We start from the raw sequence: 8,310 nt of genomic DNA, 5'->3' as shown, positions 1-8,310 counted from the left end.
ATAGTTTTCATTTTACTAAAACATCCCATATATTTTACAACTTATTTACTTAGTCAACCTTTCATTAAGGATTGTTTGTTTTTCTATTAGGCCCATGATTTTTTATTCCAAAAATATCCTTAACACTTTTTTATATAGAAAACAAAATTGGCCAAATATAGCTAATGGTTGCTCGTGTCTTATTAAGGGCAGGAATTGTATTTTTATTTTTATTTTCTTTTGATTAAATTTATTTAAATGACCATTAGTGTCAACATTGTTATTTTCCACTATCGTATAATGGAAAATTGATTAAATCCATTCCAAATTATAAATGGTGTTTTATTAAAATACTAACTATAAGGTAGATTTTAGTAAATCCAAAAAACTATAAAGGTATTTTAGTAAATTAACTTTCTATTATATATGTTTCCTTTAATAAATCCTGCGCATTGCACAGGTACCCGCTAATTTATTATGAAAATTTGGTAGAAATTCAGATATAAAAGAATAAAAGAAAAAAAGCTTTCAAACCGGCTCAGGAGTTGGGCCAGGCCTCGAATTCAGTCCCTTCGAAATCGACTAGATATTCAGCCCAGGCCCGACCCAACTAGATATTTTGCCACGAAGAGGATTTGATAATTGACGCCAATTAACATCATCCACACGTCGTCGTCACTTGTCAGGTACATTTATTCTTTTCTCTTCCTCCCATCCACATCATTTCGTCTACGCTGATCTCATCAACCCCACCCCCCGAACCTACCGATCAATACACGTCAACGCTAGTCTGTTCACACTTGACACATGAAAATTAATGTACAAGTTGTGGAATGTAACATAATTGACCGAAGACCCACACGCTTCAAGGGGTATTTTAGTCATAAAAAATATCATTTTTACCAAAATACCCATATTATCCTCCATCATATTATTTCCAGTTGCCACATCACAATCGCAAAATAATAAAAAATACAGCAGAAAAATATCTACAGCTACAAGATAATATCTTCAGCTGCGATGGACTGATCTAAAGTCCAAAACTATCATATAAAAATATCAAATTGTCAGTTACAATTCCCAATCACATCTCACAACCACATACAAACTATCCAAATAGGCCGATAAAGTCGCCACGTTTTCGAACCCAAAACGGTGTTCCATGTCCGAACCGATTGCTCCGGTTTTCGACGAAACCGTCAACGCTCCCTCTCTCCTTTTAAACCTGTCTCTCTCTCTCTCTCTCCTCGTTCCTATTCGACCCGTCCATATTTCTGAGTTTCGTTCGTTTCAAACTTTCAAGGTTCAACATCTATGCTCTCCGGCCAGAGTTTTGAAGCAGACGATCACTTCGACCGTCTACACGACTCGCTCTTATGTCTCATCTTCAACAAAATCCAAGACGCCAAGACGCTCGGCCGCTGCCTCGCCGTCTGTAAGCGCTTCAGCTCCCTCGTTCGTCAAGTCGACTCGCTTGTCGTTAAGGTCGACTGTGTTGACGATTCCGTTGATGCTGATGATCGTAATTCTTCTGAATCTCATGGAAGCAGCTTATCTACAGGTTTCGCCAAGTTCTTGCTATACAGAATCATCTCGAAGTCTTTTCGGTTCCTGCAGCGGACCCTTCTCCCTAATCAGAAGAAGAACATGTCAGATGGGTCTCCCTTCCATTATTCCCCCGTACAAGTTCTCAAGAGATTCAACGAGATTCGGGCCCTCCGGATACAGCTCCCTGACGACTCCGGCGGCTATGGTGGTGGCGGTGATGCGTTGTTGCTGAAGTGGAGGGCTGAGTTCGGCAGCTCGCTACAGAGCTGTGTGTTTCTGGGAGCCACTTCTTTTGAGAAAACGAAGCTTACATGTAGTGAAAAAGGAGATAGGAATGATTGCTCGATGTCTTCAGCATCGATGGGAGGTGAAGAGACCTCCCATGGCTCGCATGGCTCGTTTTGTACGAACGGTAAACTGAAATTGAGGATTGTTTGGACGATTACGTGCTTGATTGCTGCCTCTGCAAGGCACCACCTGTTGCAACAGATAATCGCCGATCATCCGACGCTTCGGAGTGTTGTGATAACAGATTCTTGTGGTCAAGGGACTCTGTGCATGGGGGAAGAGCAGATTGCCGAGTCGAGGCAGTGTCTGGACTCATCAAGGACGTCGGCGGCCTTGCCAGGCAGAACCCGAGTTCCGGCCGTGAATGTGAAGCTATGGTATGTGCCGAGGCTGGAATTGCCGGGGTCTGGCTATGTAATGGAGGGAGCGACGCTTATGGCGATTAGACCGGTTGATCGTTCGCCGGAGAAGGAGGAGAGTGAGGTTAGTCTAATGGCTGGCGCTTTTGAGGGGGAGGAACAGGGGAAAACTTTTGGTGAAGCTGTTAGAGCAATGGCGAAGAGGAAGGCACGCATTTTGGAGATGGATTCCTTTTGACTTTGAGTGGCAATTCTGTAAATATAAGAGTATCATAAATACTCAAAGGAATATTTTGTAGTTCAGTAGTTATTATTTATAAATAGAAAATTCTGAGTAAATTTAAATTGTTTTCTTCTGTTGGGTTCCTGTTTTCTGGAAATTACGAGTAAAGAATGAATTAAAACAGACTTTTCAGTTCTTGGTTTGTGAAGTGCTTAAGTGAAGAGCCTGAGTGCTTGGACATGGATGCTTAACTGGTTAACCCCACTAGATTTTTAGTTCAGTCATGTGTAATCTTGGAGCTCAGATTAGCAGTAGAGATTTTTGAGTCCTTGATAGTTCTTGGACATGGATGCTTAACTGGTTAACCCCACCAGATTTTTAGTTCAGTCATGTGTAATCTTGGAGCTCAGATTAGCAGTAGAGATTTTTGAGTCCTTGATAGTGCTTGGACATGGATGCTTAACTGGTTAACCCCACCAGATTTTTAGTTCAGTCATGTGTAATCTTGGAGTTCAGATTAGCAGTAGAGATTTTTGAGTCCTTGATAGTGCTTGGACATGGATGCTTAACTGGTTAACCCCACCAGATTTTTAGTTCAGTCATGTGTAATCTTGGAGCTCAGATTAGCAGTAGAGATTTTTGAGTCCTTGATGGTGCTTGGACATGGATGCTTAACTGGTTAACCCCACCAGATTTTTAGTTCAGTCATGTGTAATCTTGGAGCTCAGATTAGCAGTAGAGATTTTTGAGTCCTTGATAGTGCTTGGACATGGATGCTTAACTGGTTAACCCCACCAGATTTTTAGTTCAGTCGTGTGTAATCTTGGAGCTCAGATTAGCAGTAGAGATTTTTGAGTCCTTGATAGTGCTTGGACATGGATGCTTAACTGGTTAACCCCACCAGATTTTTAGTTCAGTCATGTGTAATCTTGGAGCTCAGATTAGCAGTAGAGATTTTTGAGTCCTTGATAGTGCTTGGACATGGATGCTTAACTGGTTAACCCCACCAGATTTTTAGTTTAGTCATGTGTAATCTTGGAGCTCAGATTAGCTAGCAGTAGAGATTTTTGAGTCCTTGATAGTGCTTGGACATGGATGCTTAACTGGTTAACCCCACCAGATTTTTAGTTCAGTCATGTGTAATCTTGGAGCTCAGATTAGCTAGCAGTAGAGATTTTTGAGTCCTTGATAGTGCTTGGACATGGATGCTTAGCTGGTTAACCCCACCAGATTTTTAGTTCAGTCATGTATAATCTTGGAGCTCAGATTAGCAGTAGAGATTTTTGAGTCCTTGAATATTCTGTGGTGCAGTTGAAAACTGGTGTTGCAGAAAAGCTATAATAATCTTAGCAGAGAACTGGCTCTGAAAAAAATAATGACAGAGCAGAACAAACAGTTGGGAAATGGGCTTGCATTATTAGAAATTTCAGATAGCAAATTTAGCTGTATCTGTAACTTGGATGTTGGCTTCAGTTGTTGGGCTTGTGGGGACTGGATTTTCAGGAAGAGTGGTTGTTATTAATGGAGTAAGGAGAGTTTTTTTCCCAGTTTTGAGCAGATAGAACATCACATTTACCAATATCTCTCTTTTATAATGATGGTCACCAACTGTGGAGCCAATTATGGAAGAACAGATCTATAATTATATAATTATGTAGGGTCAAGAATTATACTCTGATCAATTTTACCGTAGTATTGAAGCATCAGTTGAAGTTGAATATGTATTACTCTGTCCAGAACTTGGATTTTGGTAATGATGGTGCGCGATCTGATAATCTTAACTGGAGGGTGATTCGGACTCCATAATTGAGAGCTTTGAGTGTTAGAGAGTAAAATAATCAGGTGTACCTTTGCGTTGAGGTTCTAGTCTTTATATACTGGAGTAGCCGTGGGCTTCACGAAAAATTTATGGGTTCTTCGGGCTGTAGAGATAAAGTTGGTTTCATTTTTGGAAGAGGGCAGTACGTGGATGAGGCTTATCGTCCAGCCTCGATTCAAGTGGAACCGGGATAAGTTCTTATCGTGACCTCGGGAGATTCGGGATTTGTTGACTCATCATGATCCCAAGAGATTCGAGATCTGTTGGGAAGGCCTTCGAAGTTGGTTATACGACGCTTCAGCTCATTAGCTCTGAGCTGGAACTTCGATTCTTCAGTCTTGGACTGGATGCCCGAGGTAGGTTTGGAGCCTAGGTGGCTGGGTACCCGAACTGCGAATGTTGCGAACTGGGCTTGCCCGACTGAGTTATCATCCTTCAACCAGATCGCGCTTATGTGTCCCCTTCCTGTTAGGTCGTGCCAAATCACCCTTCATCAATTGCACCCCACTCCTCGTGCCAGGGTTCCCAACCCGATGCGAGGAGTTCATGGAGGGTCTAGGTGGATTTGGAGTGAGGTCTGGTCAATTTGAAGAGTGAATCGTTGGTCGGACCTGTTCAATCGTCTGGATCAACCACGAAATGACCCAGATCGCATCCCGGGCACACACGGACGTCACACTGTTTATAGACTCCGTGGACGTCAAAGAGCGCGCTCAACTGATTTCGTCCTCGGGTGTCATGCAGCCAGTTTTCGTGGGAGCCGTTGGATCGCGCAGGTCTCAGCCGTTGATCACCATGTGGTGAACTATAAATAGGGGGCCAAGGGGCCCCTCTCCTTCGCCAAAAAATCTTGTGATTGAGCTCTCCCGAGGTCGCGTCGAAGTCTTTCAGCTCGCCACTCTTTCCTTTGTGTTTCGAGGTTGTTTTCGTCCTTTCGGTGAGTTCGTCTTCTTTTGTTAGTTTGTTCTCCTTTCCTTTTCCTGTTCCAACATGTCTAGTGCTAGTATAGATAGACTTCTTAACGATTCTAGTAAGCCCGAGGGTGCCGAGGTGCAGTCCTCGGCTCCTGCTGGCGAGGTCAGCTCCTCGCCAAGCAGTTCCACTCTTTGCCTCTTAGGAGAAACACCTTTACCCGAAGTCGGGCCATCTCGGCCTAAGGAACCTGAAGCTCGGGTGGAGGGACCCACCTCCAGAGAGGGGGTCCCGTCTTCTTTTCGGGGTCGGGATCCGGATGACTTCGGCTCTTCCGCTATGACCTCGGACAGGTTACTATCCTTGGTAGCTCATTACCATCTTCCTGATAACCTAATTTTTGGTATTCCTTTGGGTCGGTACCCTTGGGTTCATGGTCACCATGAGCTCGCTGTTTTTGAAGAGCAACTCGTAGCTGGGTTGCGCTTCCCGCTCCACCCATTCATTGTAGAAATTATTAAGTTCTTTGATATTACCATCCACCAATTACACCCGAACTCCATCCGAGCTATAGTTGACACAATCTCTTTGTTCCACGAGTATAACCAACCTCTTTCCATAGATACTTTTAGATCGATCTATTCGATCAAGAAGAACTCCGCTTGCCTGTGTGGGGATACCCAATAGAGTTACTACATTTCCCCCCGCCCTGGGTTCAAAATCCTATTCGGCAGCCCGAACAAAGTACCGGCCTGGAAGAGGAGGTACTTTTTTGTATGGAACCCTAAGGGGTGGCCCTTCCTGACTAATTAGCGAGTGGCCATCAAAGACCCCGGGGTGAGGCTAGATGCGGAGACCAGGGCGGTCGTTAACTCCTGGAGGAACCTCGGCTTAGAGATGAAAGATTTCTTGGCCGAGGAGAAGCTTGTGCGAGCTGGGCTGAGTCCTCTTGGTAGGCCTCCACCTTGGCACTCATAATACTCTTTCTTATTTTGTACTTACTTCAGTTCGTGACTAACCCCTTCCTTTTTCTCTTCTATAACGGACGTTGATGCAGAAAACCTTCTGAGGAGCTTCCAGAGGGGGAAGAAGAGGAAGGCCTCAAAGAAGTCTCGCCGAGAGGTTGGTCCTTCAACTCTCGTCCCATCCGAGGTCGCTACGTTGGAGCCGATCTTGGCCAAGCTTCTAGAGGAGGAGGTCCGTCCCCAACCTCCTATCGTGGATCTGGACGAAGGAGCTCCGCCTCGCGAGCCCGAGAGTGCTTCTGTGCCCGAACCTCAGCTCTCGAAGGAGAGCATAATGACCCCGCAGCCCAGGCACCTCAAAAGCAAGGACGTCGTTTTTCTTGCTGAAGTAGCGGAGTGGGCTAACATGCCCACAAGTCAGCTCAGGGGTAGGGCTGCCAGTTATTGCATGGTGGTGTGTACCTCGCCTTTTTATTCTATTTCTTTTTTCATCTGTTAACGGTACTTACATCTGCTCTCTATTTGCCAGGTGAATTCCGCCATTCATTTGCTAGTCTACCAGTCTGAGATCCGCCTGAAGCGAGCTCGGGAAGACGAGGAGAACGCTCAGAAACTTTATCGCGAGTTGGACTTAGCTCGGGGTGAGGTTCTTCGAGCTAAGAAGGGAGCTCGGAGCCAACAAGAGCTAATCATGGTGCTGACGGAGGAGAAGGAAAAACTCAAACGCGAGAACAAAAACCTCGATGCGATGACCAAAGAGAGCACCGAGATCTTTGAGACCGCCATCCAGGAGATGCGGGCTGAGGAGAGAGAGCGCGCCATCAAAGATTTCAAGGAGTCTCCGGAGTTTCACAATCTCCAGGTTGAGTATGGATCAAGCTCGTACCAATCCAGTTTCAAACTGTGCAAGTGGCTGATGCGACAGAAGTTTCCCGAGCTTGACCTCGGAACTGTTTCCATGTCTGATGTTACTCCCGAGATGGCGAAAGCGGCTCATGAAGAACCCGGCTCCTCCGAAGAGGAAAGCGATGATGAAGTCCCCGAGGCGGGCTTGTCAGGAGAGGCAGGCCGAGAGGACGCGGAGGAGGATCGCATGGAGACTAACCTGCCCGGCAGTTCGGACGCATAACCTTGCCTCTTTTCTTGGACCTCTTGTAATGTACATCCCGGGCCTTTGAGCTCGTCTATAGTATTAGTTTCTTCTTCTTCTTTTTTTGTACTCAAAACTCCACATTAATGAAATATAAGTGTTTTGACAATCTTCTTGCTCAAAAAATTTTCTAAGTGTAGATTACTCCTGAGCTAGCGAGCTAAACCAAATAGAAGTTAACGTTACTACCGAGCTGGTGAGCTCGACACTATTGGGAATGATATAATTACCGTTGCGATCCAGGACAGCTAGATGCTGTAGGGTACATACCTGAACTGTCTACACCTGGATCGCTTATTTGTCTAAGTGTTGGTTACCCCGAAGTGCCGAGCTAACGAGCTCGGCTCTATGTGGGATTAACCTTACGTTACTATACGTCGAGGAAAGTTAGACACCGTAGGGTTTATACCCAAGTTGTCTATGCCTCATAGGCAACTAAGACTCGTCTGCCTATGCCGAGGAGGCGACTAGGACTTGTCCGCCTATGCTGAGGAGGCGACTAGGACTTTTCTGCCTATGTCGAGGAGGCGACTAGAACTTGTCTCAGTGTCGAGGTCTTTTGTCAGCTCGGCGTCGTAGTTTGTAGCCTTCTGGGAGTGACTCGTAGTCCTCTCTCCAGTCTGTCATCTTTGGGTTGCAAGTTCACGAGTAGTACCTTCTTAGGTTATCAACGTTCCATGCTCGTGGTACCTACTTCCTTTCTAAGGTTTCGAGTTCATACGTACCTTCCCCGAATACCCGTTTGACTCGGTACGACCCTTCCCAGTTCAGTCCGAGATTGCCAACGCCGGGCTCTGGTACCATAACCTTCCAAAGAACCAGGTTGCCAACGCAAAAGTGTCGTTTTCTGACTCGGGCGTTATAGTATCGAGCTACTCTTTGGTTGTAAGCTGCAGTTCGAATGTAAGCCAGGTCTCGTACCTCTTCTATCGGGTCTAGGTTTGTACGGAGCTCGTCATTATTCGTCTCCTTGTCGTAAGCCTCTAACCGTAGTGTGGGCACCTTGATTTCCGTAAGGATCACTGCTTCTGTGTCGTAAGTGAGGTTGAAAGGGGTTTCACCTGTGG

At 45.4% G+C, this 8,310-nt stretch overlaps 1 pseudogene across 1 annotated transcript; it reads left to right on the top strand.

Moving 5' to 3' along the window:
* The first annotated feature begins 1,113 nt into the window (after positions 1–1,113).
* Positions 1,114–2,519, top strand: LOC148872006 (F-box protein At4g18380 pseudogene; annotated as a pseudogene). Its single transcript, XR_016106988.1, has one exon. The product of XR_016106988.1 is annotated as an F-box protein At4g18380 pseudogene (transcript).
* Positions 2,520–8,310: the final 5,791 nt, after the last annotated feature.

This window comes from Nelumbo lutea, chromosome 2 (genome assembly GCF_056320005.1).
Source record: "Nelumbo lutea isolate HS-2025 chromosome 2, American lotus-T2T, whole genome shotgun sequence".
Taxonomy (NCBI): Eukaryota; Viridiplantae; Streptophyta; class Magnoliopsida; order Proteales; family Nelumbonaceae; genus Nelumbo; species Nelumbo lutea.
This window is presented reverse-complemented; position numbering and strand designations above follow the sequence as displayed.